Source organism: Cherax quadricarinatus, chromosome 78 (genome assembly GCF_038502225.1).
Source record: "Cherax quadricarinatus isolate ZL_2023a chromosome 78, ASM3850222v1, whole genome shotgun sequence".
NCBI lineage: Eukaryota > Metazoa > Arthropoda > Malacostraca > Decapoda > Parastacidae > Cherax > Cherax quadricarinatus.
In genome coordinates this window covers 8,522,758-8,545,771 of record NC_091369.1, presented here as the reverse complement: position 1 = coordinate 8,545,771, position 23,014 = coordinate 8,522,758, and the positions used below count along the sequence as shown (strand labels likewise).

Here is a 23,014-nt window from a genome sequence, read left to right as displayed (position 1 = left end):
TATGTGTCTTACTTACCAACCTGTCGTTATTGTATACCATTTTGATATTCAACTCACTGGAATGACGAGTTGGTCGCCTGCAGTGTCTCCATCTCTCGGGTCAGCTCACACATTGATCTCGCTGACCCAGCCACTCACTCAGCTACACTTGTGTACATCTGCGAGTGTACACTGCCTGGCGAAGCATCTCACTGACCCAGCCACTCACTCAGCTACACTTGTGTACATCTGCGAGTGTACACTGCCTGGCGAAGCATCTCACTGACCCAGCCACTCACTCAGCTACACTTGTGTACATCTGCGAGTGTACACTGCCTGGCGAAGCATCTCACTGACCCAGCCACTCACTCAGCTACACTTGTGTACATCTGCGAGTGTACACTGCCTGGCGAAGCATCTCACTGACCTAGCCACTCACTCAGCTACACTTGTGTACATCTGCGAGTGTACACTGCCTGGCGAAGCATCTCACTGACCCAGCCACTCACTCAGCTACACTTGTGTACATCTGCGAGTGTACACTGCCTGGCGAAGCATCTCACTGACCCAGCCACTCACTCAGCTACACTTGTGTACATCTGCGAGTGTACACTGCCTGGCGAAGCATCTACACACGTAAAACAATAAAATCCTCTCTGCTATTGTCTGTTTTTTTCACCACTTTTCGACTTAAAGCTATTTGTTTCCACAGGTAACTTTTATTCTAACCTTGTAACTAAGATAAACAATAGTGTAGCACCGCACTGTGTAACTATCACACAGAACAGTGTAGCAGCACAATGCTGGTGTTCCCACTGTGTAACTATCACACAGAACAGTATAGCAGCACAATGCTGGTGTTTCCACTGTGTAACTATCATATAAAACAGTGCAGCAGTACACCGTTGGTGTTCCCACTGTGTAACTATCATGCAGAACAGTGTATCAGTACACTGTTGGTGTTCCCACTGTGTAACTATCACACAGAACGGTGTATCAGTACACTGTTGGTGTTCCCACTGTGTAACTATCACATAGAACAGTGTATCAGTACACTGTTGGTGTTCCCACTGTGTAACTATCATATAGAACAGTGTATCAGTACATTGCTGATAGGGCCTACTGGCCCATGGTAGGCAGGTCTAACTCACATCAGCAGACCTACTGGCCCATGCTAGGCAAGTCTAGCTCACACCAGCAAGCCTAATGGCCCATGGTAGGCAGGTGTAACTCACATCAGCAGGCCTACTGGCCCATACTAGGCAGGTCCAACTCACACCCACTCATGTACCCATCCAACACGTGTTTTTTCCAAACTATCCAAAGTCCACTGGCAACAAGTGTTAGGTAAACACACAAGCTGCTGAACAAGGGTTTATGAGGTCAATGTTTAGCGGTGGAGAGATTTACGCAACTAGATTAATCTCTACAAGCAGCAAAAGATTGGAAGAGCATTCAGCTCATGCACTGAGGTCAGTGGTTCGATCCCCGGTAAGGGCAAGAACATTAGGGCCTGTTTCCCTTAAGACACCTGCTGTCCATGTTCACCTAGCAGTAAAACAGGTACCTGGGTGTTAATGGACTGGTGTGGGTCGCATCCTGGGGACAAAACTAACCAAATTTGCCCAAAATGTTCAGTATAACAGGCGGCTCTCTATATAGTAGTATGTTATTGATGTATATCTTGTACATGTACTTGTAGAAATAAAGATTATTATTATTAGGTAAGACACATATGCAACAGTTAGGTATCTTCATTTCGAAACGTTTCGCCTACACAGTAGGCTTTTTCAGTCGAGTACAGAAAAGTTGATAGAAGCAGAAGAGACTTGAAGACGATGTAATCAGTCCATCATCCTTGAAGTTTTGAGGTGGTCAGTCCCTCAGTCTGGAGAAGACCTTGGAACAATACTCTTCTCCAGACTGAGGGACTGACCACCTCAAAACTTCAAGGGTGATGGACTGATTACATCGTCTTCAAGTATCTTCTGCTTCTATAAACTTTTCTGTACTCGACTGAAGAAGCCTACTGTGTAGGCGAAACGTTTCGAAATAAAGATACCTAACTGTTGCATATGTGTCTTACCTAACAACCTGTCGGTATTTTATACCATTTTAATGTTCACAAAGATTATTATTATTATTATTATTATTATTATTATTATTATTATTATTATTATTATTATTATTATTATTATTATTGTTGTTGTTGTTGTTCTGTCTGGAACCTGTTCTGTTTTTTATTCCTGGTATCTGAGGTACCATGACACATACCTTTGTTTATTTGAAGGATAACAGATAAGATTACGTGGAGATAAACTTACTTAAGGTGATACGGACGACGCTATTGTATAAACTGGTTATAAAACCCACAACTTGATGAGCAAGAAACTTGTGCAACACTTGGGTAACTTGACTGTGGAAACGTCTCGTCAGCCAGTGGCTTCGTCAGCCCATGCATGGAACACACTAACAAGCTACCAGATATACCCACTGAAGGTAGACCCACTGAAGGTAGACTCACTGAAGATAGACCCACTGAAGGTAGACCCACTGAAGCCAGCAAGTTTATTTAGGTACAGGTACACAAAAGTAGTTATAAAAATAAAAGCTAGAATGGAGTATACTACAAACTGAGGAGCTGTAATGTCAGAGGATCTTACCTTTAAGGATCACAACAGTGTCACTATCACATCTGCGAGGAAACTGATAGCATGGATAATGAGAACCTTCAAAACAAGGGATGCCAAGCCAATGATGATCCTTTTTAAATCACTTGTTCTCTCTAGGTTAGAATACTGCTTTACACTAACACCACCATTCAAGGCAAGTGAACTCCCAGACCTTGAAAATGTACAGAGAATCTTCACTGCACATATAAGTTCCATCAAACACCTTAATTACTGAGAACGCTTGAAGTCACTTGATCTGTACTCAGTAGAGCGCAGGCGAGAGAGATACATCATAATATACAACTAGAAAATTCTAGAGGGACTGATCCCAAATTTGCACACAGAAATCACTCCTTACGAAAGCAAAAGACTAAGGAGATGGTGCAACATTTTCCCAGTGTAAAGCAGGGGCGCCATTAGTACACTAAGAGAAAACGCAGTAAGTGTCCGGAGCCCAAGACTGTTCAGCACCCTCCCAGCATACATAAGGAGAATTACCAATAGACCCCTGGTTGTCTTCACGAGGGAGCTGGACAGATACCTAAAGTCAGTGCCGGATCAGCCGGGTTGTGGTTCGTACGTTGGACTACGTGCGACCAGCAGTAACAACTTGGTTGATCAGACACTAATCTACAGGTAAACCTGGTCAGGGACCGGGCCGCGGGGGCGTTGAGCCCCGGAACATATATATAAATCACCCACCAGGATACTCCCAAAAATACCCGAAGTGATTTATTTCCATCGTGGACCTGATATTATCTTATTATATAAACTCTGGCTGTAACACACACCAGAAATCCGTCATGATGAAAACCTTCAACTTTAAAAGTTAAGTAACCAATACATGTGAGTTGGACCTGCCTAGAATGGGCCAGTAGGCCTACTGGTAAGTTAGACCTGCCTAGCATGGGCCAGCAGGCCTACTGGTGTGAGTTAGACCTGCCTAGCATGGTCCAGCAGGCCTACTGGTGTGAGTTAGACCTGCCTAGCATGGTCCAGTAGGCCTATTGGTGTGAGTTAGCACTGCCTAGCATGGGCCGGTAGGCTTACTGCAGTTTCCTCTCCCGTTATGTTTACCCTTGATTCCCCCCCCCCGGAGGGTCCCCCCGCTGGTCTCAGGGTACTTTGGGTCCCCCAGGGGAGGGGAGGGGAGGGAGGGGGGGTAAGGGGGACGCAGGGGGGGGCACAGATCATACCCTCCCCCCCACCTCCTCATCTCTGGCGATTTCAAATAACTGATGTTTCCTCCTGGGATCAAACCTGACTCTCTCGCATTTGACAGATATTATGTGACCCTTAAGGGCTTACCGCTTCCCCATAACACTTAATGGTAATAATAACAACACAGATAATAATAATAATAATAATAATCATAATAATAATAATAATAAATGTTTTGTGACGTAATGTGAGAGGGAAACATCAGATAAAACAGGAAAACACAGGTTTCTCCAACAAGTCAAGCATCCGAAACGTTGCATTATCTTCACCAGTGTCTCCCCAACACACTTTATTACCAGGCACTCACGACACACTTAAAAAACACTTGACTTACCTCTTTGTTTAAGTGGTAAGAGGAAACTGAAGTCTTAACGTATCTTTTAATACTCCACGGTGTTATATATTCCCTTTAAATATATCCAGGAGCAGCGTGTGAGTCCAGGCGACTTAGTGACCCAGTGATTATTATTATTTGTAACTGGTGATGCACTGTTATGTTTTGATGGTGGAGGAAGGAGGAGAGGAGCGCGTATCCTACCCTTATGACGGCTGGAGGGTGACTGAGACAAGTATTGTCTAGGCTCACTTTTATGTACAATATCCCCCCCCCTTCCCCCGCCAATCCCCCTCCCCCATTCATCATTCTCCAGCATTCATCCTCCCCATTCATCCCCTTCCCCCATTCTTCATCCTCCCCATTCATCACCCTCCCCACTCATCCCCTCCCCCATTCATCATCCTCCCCCACTCATCCTCTCCCCCACTCATTATTCTCCACCATTCATCTTCCACTTCCATTCATCCCCCTCCCCATTCATCATCCTCCCCATTCACCCCCTCCCAAAGTCATCCTCCCCATTCATCATCCTCCCCCATTCATCACCCTCCCCATTCATTTACCTCCCCCACTCATCCCCCCTCCCACGTATCCCCATCACCCATAATTAGCCCCCTCACTGATATGGGATTCAGAGCAGCACTAGATACCTGTGTACCAGAGGCAGGTGTGTGTGTGTATACCAGAGGCAGGTGTGTGTACCAGAGGCAGGTGTGTGTACCAGAGGCAGGTGTGTGTACCAGAGGCAAGTGTGTGTGTGTGTGTGTGTACCAGAGGCAGGTGTGTGTGTACCAGAGGCAAGTGTGTGTATACCAAAAGAAGGTGTGTATGTGTGTGTGTGTGTACCAGAGGCAGGTGTGTGTGTACCAGAGGCAAGTGTGTGTGTGTGTGTGTACCAAAGGCAAGTGTGTGTATACCAGAGGCAGGTGTGTGTGTGTGTGTGTGTGTGCGTGCCAGAGGCAAGTGCGTGTGTACCAGAAGCAAGTGTGTGTGTGTGTGTACCAGAGGCAAGTGTGTGTGTGTGTACCAGAGGCAGATGTGTGTGTGCCAGAAACAGGTGTGTGTTTGCGTGTGTACCAGAGGCAGGTGTGTGAATGTGTATGCACCAAAACAGGTGTGTGTGTGTGCACCAGAGGCAGGTGTGTGTGTGTACCAGAGACAGTTGTGTGTGTGGTTGTATGTGTGTGCACCAAAGACAGGTGTGTGTGTGATGACCAGAGGCAGGTGTGTGGGTACCAGAGGCGGGTGTGTAGGTATGTGTGTGTACCAGAGGCAGGTATGTGAGTACCAGAGGCGGGTGAGTACATATGTGTGAGTAGCAGAGGCAGGTGTATAGGGATGTGTGGGTACCAGAGACAGGTATGTAGGTATGTGTGTACCAGAGGCAGGTGTGTGGGTACCAGAGGCAGGTGTATAGGGATGTGTGGGTACCAGAGACAGGTATGTAGGTATGTGTGTACCAGAGGCAGGTGTGTGGGTACCAGAGGCTGGTGTGTGGGTACCAGAGGCAGGTGTGTAGGTGCCAGAGGCGGGTGTGTGTGTGTGTACCAGAGGCAGGTGTGTGGGTTCCAGAGGCGGGCGTGTGGGTACCAGAGGCAGGTGTGTGGGTACCAGAGGCAGGTGTGTGGGTACCAGAGGCAGGTGTGTGGGTACCAGAGGCGGGTGTGTGGGTACCAGAGACAGATGTGTAGGTACCAGAGGCAGGTGTGTGTGTGTACCAGAGGCAGGTGAGTGGGTTCCAGATGCGGGTTTGTGGGTACCAGAGGCAGGTGTGTGAGTACCAGAGGCGGGTGAGTACATATGTGTGAGTAGCAGAGGCAGGTGTATAGGGATGTGTGGGTACCAGAGACAGGTGTGTAGGTATGTGTGTACCAGAGGCAGGTGTGTGGGCACCAGAGGCTGGTGTGTGGGTACCAGAGGCAGGTGTGTAGGTGCCAGAGGCGGGTGTGTGTGTGTACCAGAGGCAGGTGTGTGGGTTCCAGAGGCGGGCGTGTGGGTGCCAGAGGCAGGTGTGTGGGTACCAGAGGCAGGTGTGTGGGTACCAGAGGCAGGTGTGTGGGTACCAGAGGCGGGTGTGTGGGTACCAGAGGCAGATGTGTAGGTACCAGAGGCAGGTGTGTGTGTGTACCAGAGGCAGGTGAGTGGGTTCCAGATGCGGGTTTGTGGGTACCAGAGGCAGGTGTGTGTACCAGAGGCAGGTGGGTGGGTTCCAGAGGCGGGTGTGTGGGTACCAGAGGCAGGTGTGTGGGTACCAGTGGCAGGTGTGTGGTTACCGGAGGCGGGTGTGTGGGTACCACAGGCAGGTGTGTAGGTATCGGAGGCGGGTGTGTGGGTACCAGAGGCAGGTGTATGTGTACCAGAGGCAAGTGTTTGGGTACCAGAGGCAGGTGTATGTGTACCAGAGGCAAGTGTTTGGGTACCAGAGGCGGGTATGTGGATACCAGAGGCAGGTGTGTGTGTGTGTACCAGAGGCAGGTGTGTGTGTACCAGAGGCAGATGTGTGGGTACCAGAGACAGGTGTGTGGGTTACAGAGACAGGTGTGTGGGTACCAGAGACAGGTGTGTGGGTACCAGAGGCAGGTGTGTGGGTACCAGAGGCAGGTGTGTGGGTACCAGAGGCAGGTGTGTGGGTACCAGCTTGAGTCTTCCCGCCTGCCATGGGCATGACTTCACCCGTGACGTCACTGACACATCATAAGATAAGATAAGATAAGATTTCGTTCGGATTTTTAACCCCGGAGGGTTAGCCACCCAGGATAACCCAAGAAAGTCAGTGCGTCATCGAGGACTGTCTAACTTATTTCCATTGGGGTCCTTAATCTTGTCCCCCAGGATGCGACCCACACCAGTCGACTAACACCCAGGTACCTATTTGCTGCTAGGTGAACAGGACAACAGGTGTAAGGAAACGTGTCGAAATGTTTCCACCCGCCGGGAATCGAACCCGGGCCCTCCGTGTGTGAAGCGGGAGCTTTAGCCACCAGGCCACCGGGCCACCGGGCCATCATCCAGATGCGCCAAATAAATGACGTCACTGCATTGCAGCAGGGCTACCAACCCTTGTTAAGTGACGTCACGGGATTGCAGCAGGGCTACCAACCCTCGTTACTCCGTTGCAGCCGGGCTACCAACCCTCGTCACACCGTTGCAGCAGGGCTACCAACCCTTGTTAAGTGACGTCACGGGATTGCAGCAGGGCTACCAACCCTCGTCACACCGTTGCAGCAGGGCTACCAACCCTTGTTAAGTGACCTCACGGGATTGCAGCAGGGCTACCAACCCTCGTCACACCGTTGCAGCAGGGCTACCAACCCTCGTCACACCGTTGCAGCAGGGCTACCAACCCTTGTTAAGTGACGTCACGGGATTGCAGCAGGGCTACCAACCCTCGTCACACCGTTGCAGCAGGGCTACCAACCATCGCCACAGCACTGCACCAGGGCTTCCAACCCTCGTCACAGCGTTGCAGCAGGGCTACCAACCCTCTCAAAGTGACGTCACGGCATTGCAGCAGGGCTACCAACCCTCGTCACACCGTTGCAGCAGGGCTACCAACCCTCGTCACAGCGTTGCAGCAGGGCTATCAACCCTCGTCACAACATTGCACCAGGACTATCAACCCTCATCACAGAGTTGTAGCAGGGATACCTACCCTCGCTATGTAGCGTCACAGAGTTACAGCAGGGCTACCAACCCTCGTCACACCATTGTAACAGGGCTACCAACCTTCACTAAGTGACGTCACAACATTGCAGCAGGGCTACCAACTCTCGCTAGGTAACGAGGGTGCCACCTCCCCAGGGTTGCACCCCCAGCCCACGGTGCGACCTCTTCTAGGGTGCCACCTCTACTAGGGTACCATCTCCCCTAGGGTGCCACCTTTACCAGTGTACCACCTCCATGGAAATAAATTTGTGACTTGAAAAAGCCCACTGTATGGGCGAAACGTAGTCAATAAAGGATCACATTATACTGCATTTGTGTTTATATTGCGTACCACCTCCATCAAGGTGCCACCTGTACCAGGGTGTCACCTCCACCAGGGTTTCACATCCACCAGGGTGCCACATCCACCAGGGTGCCACATCCACCAGGGTGTCATCTTCCCTAGGGTGTCATCTCCCCCAGGGTGCCACCTCCACTATGGTGCCACTTCCCCCAGGGTGTCATCTCCTCCAGGGTGCAACCTCCCCAGGGTGTCACCTCCCCTAGGGTGCCATCTCCCCAAGGGTGTCACCTCCCCCCAGGGTGCCACCTCCCCCAGGGTGCCACCTCTCCTACCCTCAACGGCACTGCAAGTTTACACAAGACCAACGGTCGTCTGCTGGTGCCATGACTCACTGCAGTGGCACTCACCCCCTCCCCTCCCCTCCCCTCCCCTTAGCCAAAGGGGAGAAGATCAAAGGGAAGCACAGTAGATCAAAGGGGAGTAGATGAAAGGGACAGTAGACCAATGGGACAGTAGACCAAAGGGACAGTGGACAAAAGGGACAGTAGATGAAAGGGTCAGTAGACCACTGGGACAGTAGACAAGAGGAACAGTAGACCAAAGGAACAGTACACTAAAGTGACAGTAGACCAAACGGACAGTAGACCAAAGGGGCAGTAGACCAAAGGGTCAGTAGACCAAAGGGACAACAGACAAAAGAGACAGTAGACCAAAAGGACAGTAGACCAAAGGGTCAGTAGACCATAGGGACAGTAAACCAAAGGGACAGTAGGCCAAATGGACAGTAGACCAAAGGGACAGTAGACCAAAGAATCAGTAGACCAAAGGGACAGTAGACCAAAGGGACAGTAGATCAAAAGAACAGTAGATCAAATGGACAGTAGACCAAATGGACAGTAGACCAAAGGGACAGTAGACCAAAGGGACAGTAGACAAAAGGGACAGTAGACAAAAGGGACAATAGACAAAATGGATAGTAGACAAAAGGGACAGTAGACAAAAGGGACAGTAGACCAAAGGGACAGTAGATCAAAAGAACAGTAGATCAAATGGACAGTAGACCAAAGGGACAGTAGACCAAAGGGACAGTAGACCAAAGGGACAGTAGACAAAAGGGACAGTAGACAAAAGGGACAGTAGACAAAAGGGACAATAGACAAAATGGATAGTAGACAAAAGGGACAGTAGACAAAAGGGACAGTAGACAAAAGGGACAGTAGACAAAAGGGACAGTAGACAAAAGGGACAGTAGACAAAAGGGACAGTAGACAAAAGGGACAGTAGACAAAAGGGACAGTAGATCAAACGGACAGTAGACAAAAGGGACAGTAGACAAAAGGGACAGTAGACAAAAGGGACAGTAGACATAAGGGACAGTAGACAAAAGGGTCAGTAGACAAAAGGGACAGTAGATCAAACGGACAGTAGACTTAAGGGACAGTAGATCATAGGGACAGTAGACATAAGGGACAGTAGACAAAAGGGTCAGTAGACAAAATGGACAGTAGACAAAAGGGACAGTGCTGCCATTCGTTTGATGATGTTGCAATTCTGTCCATTCTTCCTCTTTCCCACATTCCCTTCCCCCTCCCCTTTTCCCCTGTCTCACCCCTACCTACCTACCTACCTAAGTCATAATCTTCTCTTTCTTGCTGCCACTTAGTAGAGCAAGGGTCTCAGTGGGTATCCTTGTGTGGTGCCCACTTGAAGGCGGTGCCCTGTAGACTACTCACAAGTGCCCGGGCACTCCACCCCCTCGTCCTCTACCCTTCTCTCCCCCCACCACAAGAACAACACTCCCCTCCCCCTCCTACACCACCCCGGGGACTGAACCCCTGTTGTTTCGTGAATGGGACCTGGAACGCAGCTCCGGTAGACCGATGATTACCCAACCACTGCTCTCCTGACACTTGTCTAGCTAGAAGAATGTCAGGAGGCACTTGTTTAGCTAGCAGAGTGTCAAGAGACACTTGTCTAGCTAGCAGAGTGTCAGGAGCTAGAACATAGTATGTGTGTTAGAGAGAAAGAGTTTTTATCTCCTGGTCCACCAGATTGTGGGTGTCAGCACCCCACATAACTCAGGTCGTAGCTGAGGTAATCAGTATTTCCCCCGGTAGTGAGAAGGACACAGCACTCAGCATTCCTCTGAGGTGTACACACACGTACCTCTTTCAGTCCCCTCGGACGTAAACTAACAGGACCTGGGGAGGGCATCCCTTCTGGCGAGTATATCCATTGGAAAGAAATAATCAAAATATTCCACCACCTTGGAGCCTTGTTGGACTGGAGGCACAGCCAGTGGCCGTCCCTCCACGATCACAACTACTGATACCAACAACCAAACCCCCCAACAAACACACAACACGACCTCATTTATTTGTGCTAATATACAAGGTCTTAAGCCATCCACTAACAACAAAATAACTTTCACCAGTGGACTTCTAGTGGAGTCAAATGCGATGTTTGCAGCTTTCACAGAGATACACACAAAAGACCACTTTGGTAGAGAAATATGAATAGCTGGGTACAACCTTTCTAAATGCGACAGGAAGAACAGGCAACAAGGCGGGGGTTGGTCTGAATGTCAGAGAGTCGCTCATTTGCACGGAGTTACTGAACACCACAAATGATGTAGTTGTGGTTCTCATAATAAAGGTTGAGAAACAAAACTTAGTCAGTGTAGTTGTATATAAGCCACCAGATACAACTTACCAAAAGTTCAAGGAACAGATATTGAAAGTTGACTCCTGTCTGGAAAACCTTCCAGACCCATCCTCAAACATCTTGCTGCTTGGTGATTTCAATCTAAGACATACAAAATGGAAGAACGTAGCAAATAATGTTACAGTAGAGACTATCCCTGAAGCCAGCTCAGATAAAAAGTCTCACACACATGAGCTACTAAATCTCTGCAGTAAATACACCCTAAAACAGTGGAGTCAACAAGACTGAAAAATTCACTTGACCTAATCTTCATCAATAATGATGATCTGGTATGATATATAACAGTATGAAAGGTAACACACTCGGATCACAACATAATGGAGTATACTTTCAAACTCTAATTTTTATGTCTTTGCAAACAGTACATTGAGATTTTATATTTACAATAGTGGGTTGCAATACAAAGAGAGCCTCTATTGTGCCTAGGCATTATGGGCCAACTTAACATTATTGATTTACAGACTACTTAACACTAAGGAGTATATCATAGTTGTATAATAGGATAGTAATTATTTCATAGTTGAACAGTAGATTATTAATTATAAGTGAATTAAATCACACAATAGAGCGAAAAAGTAGCGTGAAGGACCTGGAAGTGGTAATGCCAGAAGATCTTACTTTTAAGGATCACAACAGTGTCACTATCACATCTGCGAGGAAACTGATAGGATGGATAATGAGAACCTTCAAAACAAGGGATGCCAAGCCAGTGATGATCCTTTTTAAATCACTTGTTCTCTCTAGGTTGGAATACTGCTTTACACTAACACCACCATTCAAGGTAAGTGAACTCCCAGATCTAGAGAATGTACAGAGAATCTTCACTGTACATATAAGTTCCATCAAACACCTTAATTGCTAAGAACGCTTGAAGTCACTTGATCTGTACTCAGTGGAGCGCAGGCGAGAGAGATACATCATAATATACAACTGGAAAATTTCAGAGGGACTGATCTCAAATCTGCACACAGAAATCACTCCTTACGAAAGCAAAAGACTAAGGAGATGGTGCAACATTTCCCCAGTGTAAAGCAGGGGCGCCATTAGTACACTAAGAGAAAACGCAGTAAGTGTCCGGAGCCCAAGACTGTTCAGCAGCCTCCCAGCATACATAAGGAGAATTACCAATAGACCCCTGGTTGTCTTCACGAAGGAGCTGGACAGATACCTAAAGTCAGTGCCGGATCAGCCGGGCTGTGGTTCGTACGTTGGACTACGTGCTGCCAGCAGTAACAACTTGGTTGATCAGACACTGATCCACAGGGAAGCCTGGTCAGGGACTAGGCCGCGGAACGCTCTCCATGTAGGTAGGATATATTCTTTGATAAGGGTATTCCTTCTGGTGAGGGTATCCCTCTGGTTATGGTACCCTTTCTGGTGAGGGTATTCCTTCTGGTGAGGGTATCCTTTCTGGTAAGGGTATCCTTTCTGGTGAGGGTATTCCTTCTGGCGAGGGTATGAGAGTATCCCTCTGGTGATGGCATCCCTTCTGGTGAGGGTATGAGGGTATCCCTCTGGTGAGGATATCCCTTCTGGTGAGGGTATCCCTTCTGATTAGGGTATCCCTTCTGATGAGAGTATCTCTTCTGGTGAGGGTATCCCTTATGGTGAGTGTATACAGGTATTACCACTACAGTGACACCAGAGGCTTCCAACACTATTAACCTGTTACCAGAGGTTTCCAACACTACTAACCTGATACCAGAGGCTTCCAACACAATTAACCTGATACCATAGGCTTCCAACACTATTAACCTGATACCAGAGGCTTCCAACACTATTAACCTAATACAAGAGGCTTCCAACACTATTAACCTGTTACCAGAGGCTTCCAACACTATTAACCTGATACCAGAGGCTTCCAACACTATTAACCTGATACCAGAGGCTTCCAACACTATTAACCTGATACCAGAGGCTTCCAACACTATTAACCTGATACCAGAGGCTTCCAAAACTATTAACCTGTTACAAGAGGTTTCCAACACTACTAACCTGATACCAGAGGCTTCCAACACTATTAACATGACACCAGAGGCTTCCAACACTATTAACATGACATCAGAGGCTTCCAACACTATTAACATGACATCAGAGGCTTCCAACCCTATTAACATGACACCAGAGGCTTCTAACACTATTAACATGACACCAGAGGCTTCCAACACTATTAACATGAACCAGAGGCTTCTAACACTATTAACATGACACCAGAGGCTTCCAACACTATTAACATGACACCAGAGGCTTCCAACACTATTAACATGATACCAGAGGCTTCCAACACTATTAACCTGATACCAGAGGCTTCCAACACTATTAACCTAATACAAGAGGCTTCCAACACTATTAACCTGTTACCAGAGGCTTCCAACACTATTAACATGACACCAGAGGCTTCCAACACTATTAACATGACACCAGAGGCTTCCAACACTATTAACATGATACCAGAGGCTTCCAACACTATTAACCTGATACCAGAGGCTTCCAACACTATTAACCTAATACAAGAGGCTTCCAACACTATTAACCTGTTACCAGAGGCTTCCAACACTATTAACCTGATACCAGAGGCTTCCAACACTATTAACCTGATACCAGAGGCTTCCAACACTATTAACCTGATACCAGAGGCTTCCAACACTATTAACCTGATACCAGAGGCTTCCAACACTATTAACCTGTTACCAGAGGCTTCCAACACTATTAACCTGTTACCAGAGGTTTCCAACACTATTAACATGACTCATACAAGCATCAATAATCTCCAAGTATTTCCGGAAATTTCCGTCACGTGTCACCAGTGGAATGTTGTTAGTGGAATGTTGACAGTGGAATGTTGACAGTGGAATGTTGTCAGTGGAATGTTGTCAGTGGAATGTTGTCAGTGGAATGTTGTCAGTGGAATGTTGTCAGTGGAATGTTGTTAGTGGAATGTTGACAGTGGAATGTTGTCAGTGGAATGTTGTCAGTGGAATGTTGTTAGTGGAATGTTGTCAGTGGAATGTTTTCAGTGGAATGTTGTCAGTGGAATGTTGTTAGTGGAATGTTGTTAGTGGAATGTTGTTAGTGGAATGTTGTTAGTGGAATGTTGTTAGTGGAATGTTGTTAGTGGAATGTTGTTAGTGGAATGTTGTCAGTGGAATGTTGTTAGTGGAATGTTGTTAGTGGAATGTTGTCAGTGGAATGTTTTCAGTGGAATGTTGTCAGTGGAATGTTGTTAGTGGAATGTTGTTAGTGGAATGTTGTTAGTGGAATGTTGTTAGTGGAATGTTGTTAGTGGAATGTTGTCAGTGGAATGTTGTTAGTGGAATGTTGTTAGTGGAATGTTGTTAGTGGAATGTTGTTAGTGGAATGTTGTTAGTGGAATGTTGTTAGTGGAATGTTGTTAGTGGAATGTTGTTAGTGGAATGTTGTTAGTGGAATGTTGTCAGTGGAATGTTGTTAGTGGAATGTTGTTAGTGGAATGTTGTCAGTGGAATGTTTTCAGTGGAATGTTGTCAGTGGAATGTTGTCAGTGGAATGTTGTCAGTGGAATGTTGTTAGTGGAATGTTGTTAGTGGAATGTTGTCAGTGGAATGTTTTCAGTGGAATGTTGTCAGTGGAATGTTGTCAGTGGAATGTTGTCAGTGGAATGTTGACAGTGGAATGCTGACAGTGGAATGTTGACAGTGGAATGCTGACAGTGGAATGTTGACAATTGAATGTTGTCAGTGGAATGTTGTCAGTGGAATGTTTTCAGTGGAATGTTGTCAGTGGAATGTTGTCAGTGGAATGTTGTCAGTGGAATGTTGTCAGTGGAATGTTGACAGTGGAATGCTGACAGTGGAATGTTGACAATTGAATGTTGTCAGTGGAATGTTGTCAGTGGAATGTTGTCAGTGGAATGTTGTCAGTGGAATGTTGTCAGTGGAATGTTGACAGTGGAATGCTGACAGTGGAATGTTGACAATTGAATGTTGTCAGTGGAATGTTGTCAGTGGAATGTTGTCAGTGGAATGTTGTCAGTGGAATGTTGTCAGTGGAATGTTGACAATGGAATGTTGTCAGTGGAATGTTGTCAGTGGAATGCTGACAATGGAATGTTGTCAGTGGAATGTTGTCAGTGGAATGTTGACAATGGAATGTTGTCAGTGGAATGTTGTCAGTGGAATGCTGACAATGGAATGTTGTCAGTGGAATGCTGACAGTGGAATGTTGACAGAAATGCGGGAGAAGAATATAACATCCGGCTAACCTTGCATGTTGCAAGATCTTGCAAGAAGGAACCTTCAAGAAGGGCTGCCATCTTGCCTGCTGGAGTTCATGTTAATAATAATAATAATAATAATAATAATAATAATAATAATAATAATAATAATAATAATAATAATAATAATAATAATAATAGCATCAGTAACATTAATAGTAATAACGTTGGCTAAATATGCAGATAGAGACAGATAGATACAGAGAGAGAGAGAGAGAGAGAGAGAGAGAGAGAGAGAGAGAGAGAGAGAGAGAGAGAGAGAGAGAGAGAGAGAGAGAGAGAGAGAGATTCTGAACACAAACTTACAATAAGTTACAATGGTCAAACAGACGGTCACTTCCGGTGGCCATCTTAGCAACTTCCGGTCAGTACTTTAGGGTGAGAAAGGAACAAGACACCTCTCAGTGTACTGCAGGAGGAGGGAGAGGAGGAGGAGGAGGAAGAGGAGGAGGAAGAGGAGGAGGAGAGGAAGCCTGGACAGACAAACACAGAGCTGCTACATGAGTCATTAAGACGACGGAAGTTGATAAGACATGAAGTACTTGTGGCCAGTCTTGTAGCAACAGTAACAGTAGCAACAGTCTTGTAGCAACAGTAACAGTAGCAACAGTCTTGTAGCAACAGTAACAGTAGCAACAATCTTGTAGCAACAGTAACAGTAGCAACAGTCTTGTAGCAACAGTAACAGTAGCAACAGTCTTGTAGCAACAGTAACAGTAGCAACAGTCTTGTAGCAACAGTAACAGTAGCAACAGTCTTGTAGCAACAGTAACAGTAGCAACAGTCTTGTAGCAACAGTAACAGTAGCAACAGTCTTGTAGCAACAGTCTTGTAGCAACAGTAACAGTAGCAACAGTCTTGTAGCAACAGTATCACCAACAGTAGCAGCAGTAACACCAACAGTACCAGTAGCAACAGTAACAGCAACAGTAACACCAACAGTAGCAGCACAACAGCAACAGTACCAGTAGCAACAGTAACAGCAACAGTAGCAGCAGTAATAGCAACAGCACCAGTAGCAGCAGTAACAGCAACAGTAACACCAACAGTAGCAGCACAACAGCAACAGTACCAGTAGCAACAGTAACAGCAACAGCAACAGTAACAGCAACAGCAACAGTAGAAACAGTAACACCAACAGTAGCAACAGTAACACCAACAGTAGCAACAGTAACAAGAACAGTACCAGTAGCACCAGTAGCACCAGTAACACCAACCGTAGCACCAGTAACAGCAACAGTAACAGTAGCAACAGTAACACCAACAGTAGCACCAGTAACAGCAACAGTAACAGTAGCAACAGTAACACCAACAGTAGCAGCAGTAACAGCAACAGTACCAGTAGCAAAAGTAACACCAACAGTAGCAGCAGTAACAGAAAGTGTAGCAGTAGTAGCAGCAACAGTAGCAACAGCAACAGAAACAGTAGCAGCAGTAGCAGCAACAGTAGCAGTAATAACAGCAACAGTAGCAACAGTAACATCAACAGTAGTAGTAGCAACAGCAACAGTAACAGTAGCGGCAGTAACAGCAACAACAGCAGTAACAACAGTAACAGTAGCAGCAGTAACAGCAACAACAGCAGTAGTAGCAGCAACAGTAACATTTGCAGTAGTAACAGCAACAGTAGCAACAGCAACAGTAACAGTAGCAACAGCAACAGTAAAATTTGCAGTAACAACAGTAACAGTTCCAGCGACAATAGTAACAGTAGCAGCTGTAACAGTAGCAAAAGTAACAGTAGCAAAAGTAACAGTAGCAGCTGTAACAGTAGCAACAGTAACAGTAGCAGCGACAACAGTAACAGTAGCAACAGTAACAGTGCAACAGCAACAGTAGCAGAGACAACAGTAACAGTAGCAGCGACAACAGCAACAGTAGCAACAACAGCAGTAACAGTAGCAGCGACAACAGTAACAGTAGCAGCAGTAAGAGTAGCACCAGTAACAGTAGCACTAGTAACAGTAGCACCAGTAACAGTAGCAGCGACAACAGTAACAGTAGCAACAGCAACAGTAATAGTACCAGCAGTAACAGTAATAGTAGCGACAACAGTAACAGTACCAGCAGTAAAAGTAACAGTAGCAACAACAGTAACAGTAGCAGCAACAACAGTAACAGTAGCAGCAACAACAGTAACAGTAGCAGCAACAACAGTAACAGTAGCAGCAACAACAGTAACAGTAGCAGCAACAACAGTAACAGTAGCAGCAACAACAGTAACAGTAGCAGCAACAACAGTAACGGTGGTAAGGCAAGCAGCAGGTAACGGTGGCAGCGGTAACGGTGGCAGGCAACAAGCGGTAACGGTGGCAGCAACAGCGGTAACGGTGGCAGCAACAACGGTAACGGTGCGCGGCAGCAACTTGGTAACAGTGGCAGCAACAGCAGTAACAGTGGCACAAGCGGTAACGGTAGCAGCAACAGCAGTGAAGCAGTAGCAGGCAACAACGGTAACGTGGCAGCAACAACGGTAACGGTGGCAGCAAGCAGCGGTAAGTGGCACAGCAACAAGCGGTAACAGTGGCAGCAACAAGCAGGTAACGGTAGCGCAACAAGCGGTAACAGTAGTAGCAGCAGCAGTAACAGTAGCAGCAGCAACGGTAACAGGTAGCAGCAACAACAGTAACGTAGCAGCAACGGCGGTAAGGCAGCGCAACAGCAGTACAATGGCAGCAACAACGGTAACGGTAGCGGCAACAACAGGTAAGCAGTAGCGGCAACAACGGTAACGGTGGCAGCAACAACAGTAACAGTGGCAGGCAACAACGGTACGGTAGCAGGGACAGCAGTAACAGTAGCAAGCAACAACGGTAAGCAGTGGCAGCAACAAGCAGTGACGGTGGCGGCAACGGTGGCAAAACAACGGTAACGGTAGCAGCAACAACGGTAAGCGGTGGCAGCAACAGCGTAGCGGTAGGCAGCAACAGCGGTAACGGTAGCGAAACAGCGGTAACAGTAGTAGCAAGGCAACGGTAACGTGGCGGCGGTAACGGTAGCAACAACGGTAACGGTGGCAGCAACAACGGTAAGCAATGAGCAACAGCAGTAACGGAGCAGCAAGCACAGGTAACAGTGGCAGCAAGGCACGGTAACAGTAGGAACAGCAGTAACGGTAGGCAGCAACAAGCAGTACGGTAGGCAACAACAACGACGGTAACGTAGCGGCAGCAGCAACGGTAACAGTGGCGCGGCAACAACGGTAACAGTGGCGGCAACAAGCGTAACGGTAGCAGGCGGCAAGCAGTAACGGTGGCAGCACAACGGTAACGGTAGCGGCGGCAGCAGTGGCAGTAGCAGCAGCAAGTAACGTGGCAGCAACAACGTAACGGTGGCGCAACAGGTAACGTGGTAGCAGCAACGGTGGCGGTGGCAGCAGCAACGGTAACGGTGGCGGCAGCGCAGCGGTACAGTAGCAGCAACGGTAACGGTGGCAGCAGCAACAGTAACGGTAGCAGCAGCAACAGCAGTAACGGTGGCAGCAGCAAGCGGTAGCAGTGGCAGCAACAACAGTAACGGTAGCAGCAAGCAGGTAACAGTAGGCAGCAGCAACAGTAACAGTAGGCAGCAACAACGGTAACGTAGCAGCAACAGCGGTAACGGTGGCAGCAACAGCAGGTGAACGTGGCAACAACAACAGTAACGGTGGCAGCAACACGGTAACGTAGCAGCAAGCAACGTAACAGTGGTAGCAACAACGGCTAACTGGTAGCGGCAACAAGCAGTAACGGTGGCAGCAGCAGTAACGTAAGCACAAGCCGTAACAGTAGCGGCAACAACGTAACGGCGGCAGCAGCAACAAGGTAACAGTAGCGGCAACAAGCGGTAACGGTAGCGGCAAGCAACGGTAACGGTGGCAGAGCAACGGTAACGGTGGCAGCAGCAAGCGGTAACGGTGGCAAGGCAACAACGGTAACGTAGCAACGGTAACGGTAGCGGCAACACAGTAACGGTAGCGCAACAGCAGTAACGGTAGCAGCAACAACGGTAAGCAAGGTGCAGCAACAACGGTAACGGTAGCAACAACAACGGTAACGGTGGCGCAACACGTAACAGTGGCGGCAAGCAGTAACAGTAGTAGCAACAACGGTAACGTAGGCGGCACAGCAGTAACGTGGCAGGCAACACGGTAACGGTGGCAACAACAGTAACAGGTAGCGGCAACAGCGGTAACGGTAGCGGCAGCAACAGCAGTAACAGTAGGCAGCAAGCACGTAACGGTAGCAGCAACAAGCGGTAACAGTGCACCAACAACGGTAACAGTAGGCGCAACAGCAGTAACAGTGGCACAACAGCAGTAACGGAGCAGCAACAGCAGTAACGGTAGCAGCAACAACGGTAACAGTGGCAGCAACAACGGTAACGTAGCAGCAACAACGGTAACGGTAGCAGCAGCAGTAACAGTAACAGCAACAACGGTAACGGTGGCAGCAGCAGTAACAGTGGCAGCAACAACAAGTAACAGTAGCAGCAACAGCGTAACAGTAGCAGCAGTAACGGTGGCAGCAGAACAAGGTAACAGTAGCAGAACAAGGTAACAGTAGCAGAACAAGGTAACAGTAGCAGAACAAGGTAACAGTAGCAGCAACAACAGTAACAGTAGCAGCAACAACAGTAACAGTAGCAGCAACAACAGTAACAGTAGCAGCAACAACAGTAACAGTAGCAGCAACAACAGTAACAGTAGCAGCAAGCATGGTAAGTCGTAGCGTAACTCTTGAAGCAGTTAGTAATAACCTCATGCAGATATTTATAGCCAAAGTGAATCTCAGAGCCTTGAAGCGGATGTGAGAGAGAGAGAGAGAGAAAGAGAGAGAGAGAGAGAGAGAGAGAGAGAGAGAGAGAGAGTAGTGTGTGTGTGTGTGTGTTACCTGTACCTGTAATCGCTCCAGAGATCATCGCCCCCGAGGGCCGGTCTAAGATCAGGCTTGTTACTGGCCTGATCCATCAACCTGTTACTGCCCTCCCCCCACAGTTCAATGTATGCACCACAACCCTGCTCGTCAGGAACTGATTTGAGGAAATTGTCAAGATCCCTCTTGAAGACAACCAGGGGTCTGTATGTATGAAGGGAGAATATTGAAGAGTCGTGGTCCCTTGACACTCATTAAGTTGTTTATCTGAGTGTACTCATCTCTTCCCTGGTTTTCACTGGAGGAATCCTGCACTGTCTGTCATGCATCTTGTTCTCCTGTCTAGTGATTTCCTCCAGTGTCTTCCATGTGTAGACTATATGTATGTTCGTTGCCTATGTTCTACATTCTCTCCTACGTTCTACGTTCTCATTTACATTCTACGTTCTTGCCTATCTTCAAGTGACTTCAAACACTCCCAGTAATTTAGGTGTTTGACTGAGTTTATACAAGCTCTGAAAGTTCTCTGTACATTTTCCAGTTCTACGATTTCATCTGCCTTGAAGGTGGCCATTAGTACACAATACGCCAGCCTAGAGAGAACCAGTGACACAGTCATCATTGGCTTAGCAACTCCTGTTTTCAAAGTTCTAGTTATCCAACCTATCATTTTTCCCTTGCAGTTGCACCATCATTGTTGTGCGTCCTAAACATGAGATTTTCTGACATCATCACTCCCAGGTCTCTCACATTACACTTACTCTCTGATCTCACATTACACTTACTCTCTGATAAACGATTTGAGTTTGTCTTGTACTCCCATCTTGTTTTTATTTCCGTGACGAAGTATCTGAAATTGGTCCTCATTGAACATTATATTGTTGTCAGTGGTCCACTGGAAGACTTGGTTTATATCAACTTGGAGGTTCACTGTGTCTTAATGATGACACTCATACTGGTTCTAGTATCGTCTGCAGAGGACGATACAGTGCTATGGTTTATGTCCCTCTCTATGTCAGATTTGTGAATGATAAAGAGCTCAGTAATAACCCACATGGAGACAGAAACTCCGAAGATTAATTGATCTGTATATTTCGATCCCCTTACTGGAATCCTCCTCATCTGCTGAAGAGGATCCCAGAAGGGGGTCGAAATATACAGATCAATTAATCTTCGAGTTTCTGTCTCCATGTGGGTTATTAATGAGTATGAAAAAGAGAGCCGAGACGAGTGCTGTGCCTTGGAAGACAGAACTTTCACTGTAGCAGCCCCTGAGTCCACTATTTACTGGTACTTTTTGAGTGCTGTTATCTAGACAGTTAAATACCCATCTGCTCTTCTTTCCGTTTATTCATGTTGCGCGGATCTTGTGCACAGTTACTCCATGCTCACATTTGTCAAAGGCTTTTTCAAAGTCAGTGTACACTACACCTGCGTTGTCTGTCTTCCAGTATGTAAGACCATGTTGTGGTAGTCCAGCAGTTCCAGGAACCACCTGTTCTAAACCCATGATGGCCTTTTGTAACTACTGCGATTTCTCGTGACTGGTAATTTTATTTCTTAAAACTCTCCCAAAAAAATCTTTATAATGTGGAACGTCAACGCTATGAACTATAGTTTTTTTGGTCATGACTTTACTGCCACCTTCGTGGAGTGGGGCTATATTCAGTTGGTTTCAATGACTGTGGGATGACTCTGGTGTCTAGACTTCTTCAGAGAATTTCTAAGAGATGTTTTTGAAGGTCTTAATATAGAGTTTCACGAGTCAGGGTTTTGGGCGGAGTGAATGGGCGTGCAATCAATGGTTTCTTCTAAGTCATATGGGATTAGGCTTATACCAGAGATTACACAAATGTCTTCAACGTTTTGCATCTCGTGCATGAAGCAGTCAATTGGGGTCATCAGTCTTGAAGTTGATTAATGGCTCCTGGACACTGATTCGTGCTGAGACTTAAGTATCTCGCTCATTTCTTTGTCATCATCAGTGTATGTTGCATCTCGACTATTCATAGTCCCTGATACTACAAATTTTATTAGTATTGAAGTCTGAGTGTGAGAAGACGTATTTAGGATTACTGTCAGTTTCATTGATGGCTTATTTTCTTCCCTCTGTCTCCTGGATTCTTTATGACACATGAGAGAGAGAGAGAGAGAGAGAGAGAGAGAGAGAGAGAGAGAGAGATAGACAGACAGACAGATAAAGGAGGGGTTAGATATTGACTAAGATAAGGAGAAGGAGGTAAGACATAATTGATGTTGCAGGAGTGGTCTTCAAGGATGTATGTAGTGAAACAAGGAGGTGGTCTGTGGTCCTGAGACCACTGGTCCTTCCTCAGCATCCTGGCATCCTACTGAAGGACTCTCTTTCATTACCACTGAACCACCTCGCCCGCCCCCACTTGACCAACCCACTAACACCACCACCCACATGTGTAAATACCAAAACCTCAACCCCCCCTACAACTCCGTAACCCCTACCTACTTCCCCCCTCTCTCGCTGCCTACTTCCCCCTCCCTCACTGCCTTATTCCCTCACCCGACCTACCTGTAATATACCTTGGATGGGTTTCGAGAATTTTCCCCACTCCCGGTCCTTTATGGTTGTTTTGCACCTTGTATCGCTTGTTCGCTGTTATTGCATATGTTCCGTAGCTCGATTGGTAGCGCATTCATCTCGCACACTGAGGTCCGTGGTTCGATCCCTGTACGGGTAAAAACATTTAGGACATGTTTCCTTATGACACCTGCTGTCCCTGTTCACCTAGCAGTAAAACATGTACCTGGATGTCAGTCGTCTGGTGTGGGTCGCATCCTGGGGACAAAACTGACCTAATTTGCCCGAAATGCTCAGTATAACAAGGGACTTTCTATATAGTAGTATGTCATTGATGTCAACTATGATCTGTATACCTTGTACATGTACTTTAAGAAATAAAGATTATTGTTATTATTATTATTATTATTATTATTATCACTATGTATAATAATCGTACTTAGGTATACTTGTTCCTAAATAAGATTACTTAT

The 23,014-nt window shown here is 46.9% G+C and overlaps 1 protein-coding gene across 4 annotated transcripts in view; it reads right to left on the bottom strand.

Annotated features, from left to right (window-relative positions):
* LOC128701596 (ADP-ribosylation factor-like protein 4C) overlaps positions 1-22,686 on the bottom strand; it is a 66,887-nt gene extending 44,201 nt beyond the window's left edge. For 3 of the 4 annotated variants that reach the window (XR_011394180.1, XR_011394179.1, XM_070101673.1), the window contains exon 1: positions 4,207-4,434. The gene's annotated coding sequence lies outside the window, so the exon portion shown is untranslated. Of the gene's footprint in view, positions 1-4,206; positions 4,435-22,532 lie in introns of those variants that run through there. The other variant, XM_070101674.1, reaches the window with a different exon arrangement.
* Positions 22,687-23,014: the final 328 nt, after the last annotated feature.